The following is a 15920-nucleotide window of genomic DNA, read 5'->3' as shown; positions in this document are numbered from 1 at the left end:
TGAAAAAGTTTCAACCTGATAAGCTCAAACCCAAATCGGAGAAGTGCGTCTTCATAGGATACCCAAAAGAAAATGTTGGGTACACCTTCTATCACAGATCCGAAGGCAAGATATTCATTCCTGAGAATGGATCCTTTCTAGAGAAGGAATTTCTCTCGAAAGAAGTGAGTAGGAGGAAAGTAGAACTTGATGAGCTAACTGTACCTGCTCCTTTATGGGAAAGTAGTTCATCACAAAAATCTGTTCCTGTGACTACTACACCAATTAGTGGGGAAGCTAATGATGATGATTATGTAACTTCAGATCAAGTTACTACAGAACCTCATAGGTAAACCAGAGTGAGATCCGCACCAGAGTGGTACGGTAGTCCTGTTCTAGAAGTTATGTTACTAGACCATGACGAACCTATGAACTATGAAGAAGCGATGGTGAGCCTAGATTCCGCAAAATGGCTTGAAGCCATGAAATCTAAGATGAGATCCATGTATAAGAACAAAGTATGGACTTTGATTGACTTGCCCAAAGACCGGCAAGCCATTGAGATTAAATGGATCGACTTGCCCAAAGATCGACGCTGATAGTAGTGTTACTATCTACAAAGCTAGAATTGTCGCAAAAGGTTTTCGACAAGTTCAAGGTGTTGACTACGATGAGAGTTTCTCACTCGTATCTATGCTTAAGTTTGTCCGAATCATGTTAGCAATTGCCACATTTTATGAAATCTGGCAAATGGATAAACAAAACTACATTCCTTAATGGATTTATTAAAGAAGAGTTGTATATGATGCAACAAGAAAGTTTTGTCAATCCTAAAGGTGCTAACAAAATATGCAAGCTCCAACGATCCATCTATGGACTGGTGCAAGCATCTCGGAGTTGGAATATACGCTTTGATAAGTTGATCAAAGCATATAGTTTTATACAGACTTGCGGTGAAGCCTGTATTTACAAGAAAGTGAGTGGGAGCACTACGTCATTTCTGATAAGTATATGTGAATGACATATTGTTGATCGGAGATAATGTAGAATTATTCTGCAAAGCATAAAGGAGTGTTTGAAAGGAGTTTTTCAAAGAAAGACATCGGGAAGCTGCTTACATATTGAGCATCAAGATCTATAGAGATAGATCCAGACGCTTGATAATTTTTTCAATGAGTACATACCTTGACAAGATTTTGAAGTAGTTCAAAATGGAACAGTCAAAGAAAGAGTTCTTGCCTGTGTTACAAGGTGTGAAACTGAGTAAGACTCAAAGCCCGACTACGGCAGAAGATAGAAAGAGAATGAAAGTCATTCCCTATGCCTTGGCCATAGGTTCTATAAAATATGACATGTTGTGTACCAGATCTATTGTATACCCTACACTGATTTTGGCAAGGGAGTACAATAGTGATCTAGGAGTAGATCACTGGACAGCGGTCAAAATTATCCTTAGTGGAATAAGGATATGTTTCTCGATTATGGAAGTGACAAAAAATGTTCGTCGAAAAGGGTTATGTCGATGCAAATTTTGACACTGATCCAGATGACTATAAATCTCAATCTGGATACATATTGAAAGTGGGAGCAATTAGCTAGAGTAGCTCCGTGCAGAGCATTGTTGACATGGAAATTTCCAAAATACTTACGGATCTGAATGTGGCAGACCCGTTGACTAAACTTCTGTCACAAGCAAAACATGATCACAGCTTAGTACTCTTTGGGTGTTAATCACATAGCGATGTGAACTAGATTATTGACTCTAGTAAACCCTTTGGGTGTCGGTCACATGTCGATGTGAACTATGGGTGTTAATCACATGGTGATGTGAACTATTGGTATAAATCACATGGCGATGTGAACTAGATTGTTGACTCTAGTGCAAGTGGGAGACTGGAGAAATATGCCGTAGAGGCAATAATAAAGTTATTATTTATTTCCTTATACCATGATAAATTTTTATTATTCATGCTAGAATTGTATTAACCAGAAACATAATACATGTGTGAATACATAGACAAACATAGTGTCACTAGTATGCCTGTACTTGACTAGGTCGTTGATCAAAGATGGTTATGTTTCCTAACCATAGATATGAGTTGTCATTTGATTAACGGGATCACATCATTAGGAGAATGATGTGATTGACTTGACCCATTTTGTTAGCTTAGCACTTGATCGTTTAGTTTGTTTCTATTGCTTTCTTCATGACTTATACATGTTCCTATGACTATGAGATTGTGGAACTCCCGTTTACCGGAGGAACACTTTGTGTGCCACCAAACGTCACAACGTAACTGGGTGATTATAAAGGTGCTCTACAGGTGTCTCCGAAGTTACTTGTTGGGTTGGCGTATTTCGAGATTAGGATTTGTCACTCCGATTGTCGGAGAGGTATCTCTAGGCCCACTCGGTAATGCACATCATTATAAGCCTTGCAAGCATTGCAACTAATGAGTTAGTCGCAGGATGATGTATTACGGAACGAGTAAAGAGACTTGCCAGTAACGAGGTTGAACTAGGTATTGAGATACCGATGATCGAATCTCGGGCAAGTAACATATCGATGACAAAGGGAACAACATATGTTGTTATGTGGTTTGACCGATAAAGATCTTCGTAGAATATGTAGGAGCCAATATGAACATTCAGGTTCCTCTATTGGTTATTGACCGGAGACGTGTCTCGGTCATGTCTACATAGTTCTCGAACCCGTAGGGTCCGCACGCTTAAAGTTCGATGATGATTATATTATGAGTTTACGTGTTTTGATGTACCGAAGGTAGTTTGGAGTTCCAGATGAGATCGGGGACATGATGAGGAGTCTCGAAATGGTCGAGACGTAAAGATCGATATATTGGACGACTATATTCGGACATCGGAAAGGTTCCGAGTGATTCGGGTATTTATCGGAGTACGGGGGAGTTACGGGAATTCGTCGGGGAGTGTATGGGCCTTATTGGGCTTTAGGGGAAAGAGAGAGAGGCAGGCCGCGCGCCCCCCCAAGGCCTAGTCCGGATTGGACTAGGGGGAAGGGCTGCGCCCCCTCCTTCCTTCTCTTCTATTTTCCCTTTCCTTCTCTCCTACTCCTACTACTTGGAATGGATCCTAGTTATACTAGGAAAGGGGGAATCCTACTTCCGATGGGAGTAGGACTCCCCTAGGGCGCGTCATAGAGAGGGCCGGCCCCTCCCCTCCTCCACTCCTTTATATACGTGGCCAGGAGGCACCCCATAGACACAACAATTGATCTCTTGATCTCTTAGCTGTGTGCGGTGCCCCCCTCCACCATAGTCGACCTCGATAATATCGTAGCAGTGCTTAGGCGAAGCCCTACTTCGGTAGAACATCATCATCGTCACCATGCCGTCGTGCTGACGGAACTCTCCCTCAAAGCTCGGCTGGATCGGAGTTCGAGGGACGTCATCGAGCTGAACGTGTGCAGAACTCAGAGGTGTCATGCGTTCGGTACTTGATCGGTCGAATCGTGAAGACGTACGACTACATCAACCGCGTTGTGCTAACGCTTCCACTTTCTGTCTACGAGGGTACGTGGACAACACTCTCCCCTCTCGTTGCTATGCATCACCATGATCTTGCGTGTGCGTAGGAATTTTTTTGAAATTACTACGTTCCCCAACAAACTCCGCCAAGGAGTCTGGGATTCTGTGACTTTCATGTTCAACGTCCTCCTTGGCCCATACATGCCTGTTCCCCTCGTAATCATGGCTTCCAAGGCAGTGGGGAGGCGTGGTCCTGGCCTGGAGCGCCTTCAGTTTCTCCGATCTTTGCTTGACTTCTTCTTTAGTGCAAGTCTTGTTGAATTTTTCAAAGTCCTCTTCCTTTAGTGACGAATTGTTACATTGAATCTTGGACCACGGTTCATTCTTCGCAATCATTTTTTTCCACCCTGACTTTCTAGGCTAACAAGTCGTTGGTGAGCGTCACCATCGCCTTGCTGTTTATCTTTGCCATGGGTTCATCGTACCAAGGATCTTTCTTTCATCCCGACCGGGGAACAGGAACCTATTGTGCAACTTCTTTAGGAGCATGTGCTCCATATGTGGTATCTTCTTTAACTTCTCGTCATTGATGTTGGCGGTTTCCCTGAGGATGCATCCTAGTTGATTGCCCCAGCACAAGCGCGCTTCCTCCGGCGCCGTTGGCTCTAATTTCTTGGGGTGCATCTCCGTGACCACAATTTGTCCAATGCCGAGCTCGTTTGGTTTTCATGCCCTCTTCTGCTTCGGTGCGGCACCGGCTATGGCAGCATCGTTGCCGGTCTCGGGGGTGGTGTCGGTGTCGGTGCCATTGTCGGTGCCGGTGTCGGCGGCGGTGTCGGGGTTGGTGCCACTGCCGCCACACTACACCCGCAACTAGTGTTCGTCTAGGTAATCGAAATAATGATTTGCTACCTTGATGGGGTCTTCTTCGAGGTGACTAGAACCCCGGCTTCGGCGTGGCTAGACATGTTTCCTATTCAACAATTGTAAATAAAAGATATAATAAAGAGAAAAGGGGGCCTATATTTGGTCGGAATGTTGATTCATTCCCCTTCCGGTAAATCCCGGGCACTCCATATTTCAACACAAGTCATGCCGAAATTCACGGTAATTTTCGACATGACCTTTGCTAAAAAGTGGACATATGGAACGCCTGAAATTTACCGGGACATAAATGAATCAACATTCCAGCAAAATATAGGCCACTCGAATATTCTTCGACATTCAACCAACATTGCAAAATCATATAACATCAATGACATATATCATATAACATCAATGACATATGAGCATCAGAGGAGCACATATATAAAGCAAGTACACATAGTGAAATGACCTCACTACACATTGCAAAATAGTGGTCTTTTCAAAAACCAAAAACATTTGCAAAATGACTTCACTAAACATTTGCTACTATTTTTTTGTCTATAGCTAAAAAAGTCTAGGAAGGGAGTTACTGTTTTTTATTCATAGCTATTTTATATACCTACAAAAATTCCCTAGCTAATTTCCTAAAAAAATTTCCTGCTATTTTTTATTTATAGCTAATTTATATACCTAGAAAATTTTCCCTAGCTAATTTCCTAAAAAAATGGCTACTGTTTTTTATTTATAGCTAAAAAAATTTGCTACTGTTCTTTATTTGTAGCTAAAAAAATTATAGCTATTTTATATACCATAAACTAAATTGCCCTAGCTAATTTTTATCCTAAATGCTCTCCAGCTCTGCTACTGCCCTAAACAAAAATTTGCTAATTTCGCTAAATTTGCTAAATTTGGTACTGCCCTAAACTAAATTCCTACTGTCCTAAAAATATCCCTACTGTCCTCATTCCTAATCACAACAGCAACATCTCATCTCCTAGGGTTCATACATCAAACTCCTAATTAGGGTTCATAATAGAGAGAGAGAGGAGGGCGGGGGAGAGGAGAGGGAGAGGCTTATGGGGCGGTGGCAAGGTCGGGGAGAGATGGCGGTGGCGGCAAGGTCGAGGGCAGGGGAGAGGGTGATGGCGGTGAGGTCGAGGGAGGGCCCGCGCGGAGACGGTGAAGTCGAGGGAGGGCTCGGGCAATGGACCGCATCGAGCGATGGCGGGCAGGGGCGACGGCCAGCGACGGAGTCGGGGGAGAGCTGGAGAGGGGGGCAAAGGGCTTGGCGAAATTTTAAGCCCACGCGGCGGGGGGTTAACTAAAAATAGTAGTAGCGCGGTGGGGGATTCTAACTATTCCAATTTTTAGTTTTTTATATTCTAAAATACACATAGCAGTGGTGCTGGATTAGGAGCTTGTGCTATAGTTAACTTAGCTATAGCATTGGTTTCTAATCCAGCGCTACTTCTATTTTTCTTTTCTTTTTTTATTAATTTTCTTTTCTAGTTTTTAGTTTTATTTTCTTTTTATTATTTTCCTTTCCTTTTCTGTTTCCTTTCCTTTTTCTTTTGTATTGCTTTCTCCCTTTTGTTTTTGTTTTTCTCCCGACGACGGCCTTGCACGTAGTCGACGAGAACGTCTCCCTCCCACACTGCATGAATATCACCGAAACCATGCATGTGGTAGTAATTGAAGGGGATACGATGTATACATCAGTTGACCGATAACGGTTACTTAAGTGCGTACACAAAATAGATACATATATATAAATGATGGTTTCTCAGCTGCGTCGACGACGTTTCACATTGAGCTTCTTCCCTTTCTTGTTTGTTGTCGAATAATTGAGCCCCTCATTTTGACTTTTCCGGCACCATGGAGTACGATCTTTCTTAGGTAATGTAGTATTGATTCTTCTTTTCACGTATGCTTCATCGTCATCATCATCTTTCATCATTGGGTTGATGTATTGGTCATAGTCTTCCTCGTTGGCGACTCCATCCATTCCGACGATGCTCATTTTGCCTCTCCTCACAACAACACGGCTGGGATTGGTCGGGTCGGTTATGAAGAAGCATTATGTCACGTGCTTAGCGTGTACCCATGGCTCAGTTTTGGCGATGACGTTAACGTTCACGGTAATGCTCTTCGCATAGGTTATAGACATGGTAGTGAAATACTTGTTTTCTCTTACGACGTCCTTAGCCCATTTGACACGGAACATCGTCGCATCGTGCATTCCAGCGTAGTCAAACTCCCAGATCTCTTCGACCCTTCCATAGAATCTTTCAGTTGTGCCGTTGGCGCCAGTCACACATTCAATCATCACTCATGACTTCTGGTAATCATTGTCCATGTCTTTGGCCTCCGTGTAGAATGTTTACCCGTTGATATCGTATGCCTGACAGGTCGCGAGTTTGGGCGCGGGGCCATGTGTTAAGGCGTGTATGAGTTATCCACCCGAACTGCCCTCTTCCGGGGGATTAGCAAGAACATGCTCTTTGAACCAACGCAAGAAAGTGGTGTTGTGCTATACAGTAACTTCGTCACCCGTCTTGCACATCCCCTTATCACGGTACTTTTTTGTGATGGTTTCTTTGTGCAGCGTCACATAATCATCTACCACATCTAGATGTTGTAGCACTACTAATTTAGCCCCTTCAATGTCGTTCATCGATCCGAGTAGTCCACGTGCAATTCCCTCTGGCCGTTGTTATGACCTTCTCCTCCGAGCCTCTCATGGCCCTTCTTGACGGTCAAACCTACAACAGGGTCTCCGGCGCCTATATAATTCTCGCAAAAGGAGATGCACTCTTGCGTCAGATGCCCCTGGACGATGCTCCCATCGGGACGGGACATGTTACGAACGAATCCTTTAATGACCCCATTCATCCTCTCGAATAGCATCAGGCTGTGAAGGAATGTCGGCCCAAGGTCAATGATGTCGCCCACGATGTGGATACATAGATGCACCATGATGTCAAAGAACGTGGGTGGGAAGTACATCTCAAACTCACATAGTATGACAATGATCTCTTCATGTAGCCTTCGGAGCTGCTTCACACTGATGGACTTTCGAGAGATAACGTCGAAAAAGTTGTAGAGACAAGTAAGCGTGTCACGGACATGCTTGTCCATTATCCCTCTAATGGCAACCAGGAGTATCTGCATCATCATCATGTGACAGTCATGAGACTTCATCCCTCTGAACCTTTTCTTCTTGGTGTCTAAAAATCTGCTTATCTTTCCACAGTAACCGGAACTGACTTTGATTCCTGTAAGGCACTTGATGAATTGATCGATCTCCTTCGCAATTAAGGTGAAGCAAGAAGGGGGCGCAATAATTCTCCTCCTTATTGTTCACTTTTCTGCCCCTTTCCCCCTCCTTTGTCTCCGTCTCCTCCGTCAACTTTTTACAGGGTGGCATGTGGAGATCTCTCCTGATCTCCAAATCTTCCAAGTCTTTCCTTGCCTTCGGCCCATCATTGGTCTTCTCCGGCATGTTCATCAGTGTGCCAAGCAAACTCTCGAGGACATTCTTCGTGATATGCATTTGATCAAGGCAATGAGGTGTGTCGTGATTGGGCTAGTACTCCAAGTCCCAGAAAACAGACCTCATTTTCCATACCTTCAGTAGCAGCTCCGGCGTCTTTTTTATCTTCCCCGGCACGGGGCACTGTTCCTAGTTTTTCAACAACTTGTTGATTTCGGCACCAGTCCTCTTACGTGGAGGTCCTCGATGCTGAGCCAAACCATTGAATAGATCTCCACGTTTTCTCCACGGGTCATCCTTCTTGAGCCATCTATGATACCCCATGTACACGATTTTCCCAGACCCGCCATCTTTCGTTGACGTAAGCTGCTGAGATGTTGTATCATCCATGCACCTCGTGCATCCGCAGTATCCGTGACACACCTGGCCTGAGGTGTACCCGTAACCGAGATAGTCGTGCACCGTTGTCATCAGCGCAACTCTCATATAGAAATACTCTCATTTGCTGGCGTCCCATGTCCATGCTGGTGTTTTCCATAACGTTTCTAGCTCCTCTTTCAAAAGCCCCATATACAGGTTAATATTATGTCCCGGTTGTTTCGACCCTTGAATTAGCATGCATGTGTATGTACTTTGTCTTCATGCACTTCCATGGGGGAGGTTGTACTTCCATACAAAGACGGGCCATGTGTCGTGGTTGGTGTTCTGGTTTCCAAACGGATTCATGCCATCGGTACTCGCACCAAGCATGAAGTTCCTTGCATCTTCTGCAAAAAAATCCATTTTGGCGTTGAATGCTCTCCACTGGCTAGCATATGCGAGGTGTCTCAGCTTCGGATCATCTACATCGTCGGGCTTCTTCCTCTCTGCGTGCCAGCGCATCAGCTTTGCTTCCTTAGGATCTACGAAATACCGTTGCAGACGGGGAGTGATCAGAAAGTACCATACAACTTTCTGAGGAGCTTTCTTTCCTGCCTTCTTGTATCGAGAAGCATTGCACACTGGACAGCTGGTTTTTTCTGCGTGCTCCCCCCGGTAAATGATGCAATCATTGATTCATGTGTGGTATCTAATGTTTGGCACATCAAGAGGGCAAATGGTTTTCTTGGCCTCCTCGACACTAGTAGGACACAAGTTCCCTGCAGGAAGAACTTTATTATGTAGATACTTCAAATGCTCATCGAGGCTTTTGTCTATCCATTTGTTTTTGGCCTTCGTCTTTAGAAGTTCGAGCGTGAAACTCAAGCGGGTCACCTCGGGATCGCAACCATCATACAATGGAGTCTTCGAGTCTACTTCAAGTTGCACTAGCTTGGCCTCCTCTCTAGAGGCAGCTATCTCGCTAGTCGTACTCTTGCAAAGGAGGTCTCGAACATGAGGGTCCTGCACGACTGAACTTAGTAGCGTCGAAGACTGCGGCGTGTAGTCCGCCACCTCCTCTACGCCATGTCCGGACTCTTCTTCGTCGTGTCCGGAATCTTCTCTGCCGCCACCATGTCCGGCGCAATCGTCTTCGTGTCGATCAGTCATCTCTTCGTCTAGCCCCATGTTGTTATTCCCTGCCATGTGGACGTCCTCATCATCATCTTCACTTATCCACCGAGTATAGCCATCCATGAAACCATTCATCAGCAGGTGCCTTCAAACTGCCACGATCAAAAGGGTCCAGAAGGACTCCTTGCATCTTGTACACGGACATCTAATCCTAGTCCGATTATTTGCATACATGTCCATCACCGCGGATTGCAAGTATCGCTCCACCTTCCATCCACTCACCTTCATGACCGACTGCACGGTATAACAAGCAAAAGGGTTATAAACAAAATGCATGTATGCATCAAAGTCACGGCATGACCTTGCCTAAAAATAGGACATATCGAGTTTGCTCGAAATTCACCGAAACGGAAATAAATCGACATTTCGACAAAACATAAGCAACTCAGGGGCAATGTCACTCGCACAAATCCCTCCATATCTCAAACACACATATTCCCATTCTTGAAATGCACAACTTTTGAACTCACCTATCTCCCGATAGAGATCGGTCACAATTAGATGAGGCCTTCGCTACCTATAGGGACGATCGAAAGTGTGGATGGCTAAATAGCTAGCTAGATATAGTTGTTGGGAGGAGAGATGACTATAGCTAACTAATGGAGAGGTAGAGAGATGAGCTAGCTAGATTTATATGTATGGAAGGAGGGAGAGCCAAATAAATGAGGTAGATAGAGAAGAGAGGCCATTTATGGAGGAGAATTATGGTGGAGGGGGCATTAATAAGGAGAGAAGAGAGGTAGAAGGAAGACAGAAGAAGGGCAACAATGGTGGAGAACTAACTTAGAGAGGGGAGAGGGCAAAGGAGGGGGAGAGGGAAAAGGGGGAGGAGGGGAGGGGAAGAGGGCGGGTGAAAAGGTGGCACCAGCCACTTCTAGCAGTAGCGTTGTTTTCTAGACAGCGCTATAGCTATGGTGCTTAGTAGTAGCACTTGTCAGGAGCAGCGCTACTACTAAGTGGGGCCCATTAGCAGTAGCGGTGTTGACAAAGCAAGCGCTTTATTTTGGGCCGCGCTGCTACTAGCGTCGGTGGGCTCATTGGGTCCCACTTATCTGTAGCGCTTTCTTCATTTCCAGCGCTATTCTTAAAGCATTACTTGTAGCGCTGCCCGAGACCAGTGCTACTACTAATTAGCAGCAGCGCTTGTTATTTTCCAGCGCTACTACTGATGTCCTATCTATAAGCATTTCCCTAGTAGTGTGGGGTCACATCACTGGCGAGGCTACAAGCCCAAGATCTATCTCCATCGTTGGGTGTTGCATGCAGAGAGTTGTCAAGGAGGCTTCCCGGTGTTCCACACACGCAAGCTACGAGGTACGTCGCCAATGAGACTACGAGACGTGTGTGGGGGAGGGAGGGGGCGGGTAGGGGAGCTATGACTACATCACCATTGCTGCCGTGTCTCGAGCAAAGCTGCGACCAGCCTTTGTCGATGCGAGAACTGGCAATAAGCAAAACCGCGATGATGGCGGAAGATGCCTTGGCGCAGCGGGATGTTGCAAATAACGCGTGCCATTGGTGGAACAAGAGATCGTTGTTGCTAGGACCAGTGAAGGTGAGTATCGGTCTTGCAATGGCTGGGGCAGAAGAGATAAAGCCGCCTCTGGCTAGAGCGATGATGGTGTTGTGCAACTGCTGGGGGCGTCAGTGCTGCAACTGGATTGCGGTCAGTGACTCCGCAGTGCTACAATTGGCTTGTAGTCATGTTGCGTCCAGCTCACGACGGTGCTGGAACCAGCGGGCCGCGGTCGTGTTGGGACGGTCAACAACGGGAGCTGCAATCATTAACGGAGGAAGGTGCGACCGGGACAATGGTGTTGCAAGGGGCCACACGAGCACAACCGCAGAAGGTGTGCCACGATGCACAGCGAGCGGCGGCGAGTCGATGGTGCATCAACATGTGCTTCGATGGTGTCAATGCTATGAATGACTCCGGTCATAGCTGCAATCAATGATCACCAATGCTACCACAAAGGCAGAGCGGGATGCAGCGTCAGTGCTCAGGGAGAACCGAGTTGGGGGCGACAACCATGTGCGTGTTACGGGGGTGGCTGGAGAAACACGAACGGGGTAGGGGTGCATTGACCACGTGCACCAACACATTTGAGAGAGGCGATGTCGCAGAGCGAGAGAAAATGGGGGAAGGGATGAAGCGCGAGGGAGGGGGGAGGGGGATGATCTGATTGCTGGGATTAACACATCAAACGGTGGGGATGCGGTCAATCTGGAGCTCACACCGGTTGACCGGCCCACCCTCCCAGCTAGCCTTTGCGGGACAGTATCCACAAAAGACCACATAAAGCATATATGGACATCTATCGCTATCACCTGAGACTACCGCTACAACATAATCCTTCCTCTGTAAACTAATATAAGGGCATGTACAATGGTTGATAAGATAGTCTTATCTTAAGTTTTGCATGTAATTTAGAGATGACTAAAAAGAAAGTCTACAATGGGTCATCTCTTAGCCTTATCTTCAATAACTAGCAATTCCTAAAAACATGATGAGACATATTGTGCTAAGAGATTATCTCTTGTCTTCTCTTAAACTAGCGGGGTCACCCGCGCATTTGCGCGGCTAGATTTTTCCAGTTTCAATTTGACATGTTAAAGCTATGTTTTGTTGTGTTAAATACTTTTGCATTTTAAAATAAACATCATACTATCATAAGTTTCACAATTATGTATTGAGCCCATTTAGTTCTTCTTAAGGTGCGTTAAAACTCATATTATTTTCTGACTTACAACGAAAAATATAGAACCATTAAATATAATTATGTATGTATGAAAAAAAGCATTTGCAATTCACAAATATGGTCCAAGGATATATGTACTTGTGTGTATGCATGTGTGCCCTTGATTTTTTATTCATAATTTCATATTTTAGAATCTATATTTTGTCATTTTAAATATCTCTTAGATTAAATAAACATTGCAGGGCTGCAGACGACTACGACGCCGCGGTCGCGCTGGCCGAGTTTCAGGCGGCCCGCGCCGGCGTCCGCGGCCTCATCGAGTCCGGAATCACCTCCGTGCGAATCCCCCCCCCCCCCGCAGCCCCCGCGTCGTCCGCTCAGGCGACTCGGGAGGCGACTAGGGTTTCCGCCCAGCGCCGCCACCCCTCATCTCCTTTCCCCTCGTCGCCACCCGAGGTGGCCGCCGGCAAACCATGCGCGGTCGCCGGTGACGGTGGCGGCGAGGCCCTGCTCGCTCCGTTCCTGGCGGAGGACTCCGGATCTGGGGCGGCGGCCCTTGGCGCGGCGGCGGCGCCCTCCCGGCTAGCGGCGTCCGTCGGTCGTCCTAGCTGCCGTTCCCGACCACGCGGGTGGTGGGACGGCGGCGGGTGGCGGCCGCGGCGTGGAGGTCCCCCTCCTCGTCAGATCTGAGGTTCGACTCCCCTCCCCTTCAGCTCCCTCATCCTTGCCGGTTCCAGCAGCTTCGGTCGCCGGATTGGTCTGGATGGGTGCCCGGTGGTGCGATTTTGGACAGTGGGAAACCACTGGTCGGCTGGTCCGGCCCGACAGCAGCGACGCCCTTGGGTGCCGCCCTTCCTCCTTGGAGGTGCAGCTGAGATCCCAACCCTATCCACCCCCGCTCCCCTCCCGGGTGAAAGCCCAAAATCCTTCTTGGATTGGGCGGTGACGGCGCGCTGCGCGTCGTGCCCTCCTTGGAGGCGCCGCCTGGGGAGTGTGCGTTCGGGTGAGGGGCGACAAAGGTGGAGTTTTTGGGCGGCCCTGGTTATCAGGTGGCAGTGGTTGATCTGGCTCGCAGGGAAGTCTGTCCCCGCTCCCCTCAAGTGCGGTGCTCCTTGGCGGTGGCGTGTCTAGCTCAGCTCCGGCGGTATGGCGTCTGCGATCCGGCGGTAGGGGATAGGGTTCCTCTTCCCGGCAGTAGCAGCACGTCCCTGGCCGTGGACGCCCGGTGTTTCTCTTCAGCGGCCGACGACTCCTGCTCCTCGTCGTTCTGCGGCCTCTCCTGATGTCCTTGCTGCTCGTCCTTCAGTGGCTCCTCCCGGTGGCTTTCCCGCTGTTTTTCAGGTGTCCTAGGTTGCTTCGGTGTGTCAGATGAGGTGTGCTCATGTCCTAGGAGGATGTGCTCTGTGACTGTTCCAGGACTCGAGGACGGCATCTCTCCTGCTCTAGGGTGAGCGTCTCTCATGTCTGTCGGCGGCGCCTTTCGATCCAAGGCGAGAGGGAAGGGTCCCTCTACGGCGAGAGCAAAGGAAGATGCTTGATTTCCTCCAACCTTGGACTCGATCATGTCCACAACTTCACTCTGTTACTGCAGGTCCTCGTTGTGCTCATGCTGCTCGCAATTCTCGGTTCTTGTTTGCTGCGGTCGGCGGCGTGTACTAGCTTGGGCTTCTCTTTTTGTTTTGAGCTAGTATTCGGCGTTGAGTTGTAAGCTTCCTAGGGTGCTCCCTTGTATTGTTCGGCCGTTGTGCTTGTTCCTGTGTTGTAATTCCTGGCCGGTTGATGGCTTTGTTAATTTAAAGCCGGGCTCATCGCGAGCCTTCGTTCTAAAAAAAACATTGCATACTATAGTTTAAAAAAAATATGCATTGAACTAATTTACTTCATGCAAAAAGGGTTGAAGCTAATGAAGGTTTTTTGACTGATAACGAATAATACAGATTGATTAAATTTAAATATGTATTTGTGAAAAGGTACATCTTCCGTTGAAACATATAGTCCATGAATGCATGTACTTATGTGTATGCATTGGTGATGCCTTTGTCTGGTAAATTAGCCGAGTATAAAGGTGTTTTTTCGTTAGGGAAATTGTACTGATAACTTTGAGACACATGGATTTTTTTATTAGTTCAATCACGATGCGAAGTATGTAGGCACTCCATGGATAGTGTTATGTGTAGTAATTTTAATCTTTATGAGTTAAACCTCTCTCTCTCACACACACACACACACGTGCGCGCGTATAGAGAGCACACCCCCTCTTATTAGCCTCCTTAAACGACATCTCATCAGTGTGCGTAATGGATTAGTGGTTCTATTTACCCTCCCATATAAATTACTTTTATTTGTTCAGTGTCACCTCCATAAACCGCTACATTAAAAGTTTTAAACCCATAAGCTTGAAATATAATTTCGACTACACACTGTTTTTGCCCATTTTCCCAAATCCAATCTGTTATGGCTTGGATATAAATTGCTATATGCTCGAGTGGGTTTCCCATGTCTATCGTGAGGGGGATTTGGCTTCACATGCTCTGCAAAATTGCATCATCTAGCCAGTTTTTGCTCTTCTGATTTTATTGTAAACTTTCCTGCACACAAAATGATCATGTCACCATAAAAATGATATTGTCAAACAATATTTAAGATTACCATGGAGAAATATTAAAAAACACAAAATGTACTAATCAATGGGAAAGATTTATAAACTAAATGTGATCATATTTAAATTCAAGTTCTCGTCACATCCGGTTAATGACGGTGCGGCTTTTCTATTTCAATCTACGGGTGCAAGAATGGAAAAGCATCCATGAAAAAAAAGGAAAGGAGTGAAACCCAAACCTGGTATTTTGCTGACACCGCTTATGACCATAGCACATGCAATGCAACCCGAATATTTGTTAGATGAATTCTATCCCGATTGCTCACATGCACTCATAGTTTGGATAATTATTCACGTCTATGCTTGATTTATCACAACCTTTTTAATCTCCACCTTTAAGTGCAATCTGATAAATAATAATAGCCAGGATTATTACATATGGACCTAGCTACTATGAATGTGACCTCGGAGTAAGTTTCATTAGCCTCATCTATGGTCTTTGACGTGTACGGCAGGCCGTTTAGCATTCTTGGCATGCATGTATCTGAAGCTCCAATTGAAATAATGTTCTTGTCTAGTAATTCTTAAGCCGCCGTTGCTTGTCGTAGATTGGCGTTGCCCAGTCCGGGTACACATGTATGTATAAACATGTCTTTTATGCATTCAAATTCAAACAGATGGTTGTAGATTATACGTGGAACGTTTCCTAGGATGAGAAGACTTTGTGGAAGTACGTGTGAAGCAATCAAGAATGTGTAACTACCTGAATGTCCTGCAATGCACCCATCGATGCTTCTCATATGTGGAGTGCACTGCAATCACCAATGGTGTTGACATGTTGTACTACATAGACTGGCAGAGTAGCATCTCATTTGACCCATAGTATTGTCCGCGGTCACGTAGGCCGAGGAAGCGCCTCATCATCAAGAAAAGGAAAACTCCTTGGTCGGACTTGCACATCACCCCATTATGGTCTTGACGGCGCAATTTATGCAAGTGACTATCTGGCCGTGGCCGACAACCTAGCCGAGTCTTCATGCTTGCGACCTTGATGTCGAGCCGAGGAAGCGCCTCATCATCAAGAGAAGGAAAACTCCTTGATCGCACTGGTGCATCACCCCATTACGGTCTCGACGGCGCAATCTATGCAAGTGACTATCTGGCCGTGGCCGACAACACCTAGCCGAGTCTTCATACTTGCGACCTTGATGTCGAGCGCTAGCGCG

The sequence above is a fragment of the Triticum aestivum genome, chromosome 5A (genome assembly GCF_018294505.1).
Source record: "Triticum aestivum cultivar Chinese Spring chromosome 5A, IWGSC CS RefSeq v2.1, whole genome shotgun sequence".
Lineage (NCBI taxonomy): Eukaryota > Viridiplantae > Streptophyta > Magnoliopsida > Poales > Poaceae > Triticum > Triticum aestivum.
This window is presented reverse-complemented; position numbering follows the sequence as displayed.